The sequence below is a fragment of the Eptatretus burgeri genome, chromosome 16 (genome assembly GCF_056783735.1).
Source record: "Eptatretus burgeri isolate ZD-2024b chromosome 16, Ebu_testis_v1, whole genome shotgun sequence".
In the NCBI taxonomy this organism is placed as follows: domain Eukaryota; kingdom Metazoa; phylum Chordata; class Myxini; order Myxiniformes; family Myxinidae; genus Eptatretus; species Eptatretus burgeri.
In genome coordinates, this window is record NC_140976.1 from 9,838,176 (window position 1) to 9,838,992 (window position 817).

Genomic DNA, 817 nt, shown 5'->3' on the forward strand with positions numbered 1-817 from the left:
TGGCATTCTTCAGCTTCCAGGAAATTTTCACTTCATTCTTGAGGTCTTGGTCATTTTCTTGATTTCTGCATCTTTAGTCCAAAATCACTGATATTAACACATCAGCAATGTCTTCTCTCTTTTTTCTACCTAAGTATGTCAACTGGTCGCAATGCTTTGTTTTCGATGTTCACGCTTGATGGGATAATTCAGTCGTACATGAGCGGCACTTCAATGTGTTCAGTGTTTGCTTTTGCTTCGTTTTCCCACAAATTTTCTGGAACTGGGATATTAAAGTTTTTGTGGATTACATTATAAACTCTGTTGTCATTTTGTGTACAGCTGTTTTGACATGAGTTTTTTTTTGTGAGTGTTTGGTCATTAAGCAAAGCAAAACATATTCTCTTTGCAAATACCACCTTGACCCCTCACCTCTAAAAAAAAAAAAAAAAAAAAATTCCTCCTCCCCCAAACAATCTCTTTCTCCCTCTGCCACCTCCCATAATGCAGCATTCTCCTCCCACACTTTCTCTCTCTCTCACACCCACCCACCCCTCTGGCTGTAGTGTATCACATTTGGTGAGGTGTCGCTCTCCCCACCGCCTTCCTCCTACCTCCAGTTGCCCTCCCTCTCCCCCCTGCTAGCTCCCCCTTCATCCTACCTCCTCTCTCTCCATCTCCCTCTCTCCCCCCCTCTCCATCTCCCTCTCTCCCCCCCCCCATTATCCCCATCAGCAAAGCAAAGGGTTGTATTTGCTAGTTATAAATAAAATAAATGAGTAAAATAATTTTTTTGTAAAATGATAGTTAACTTGAAACTAAATCACAAATTACCTAC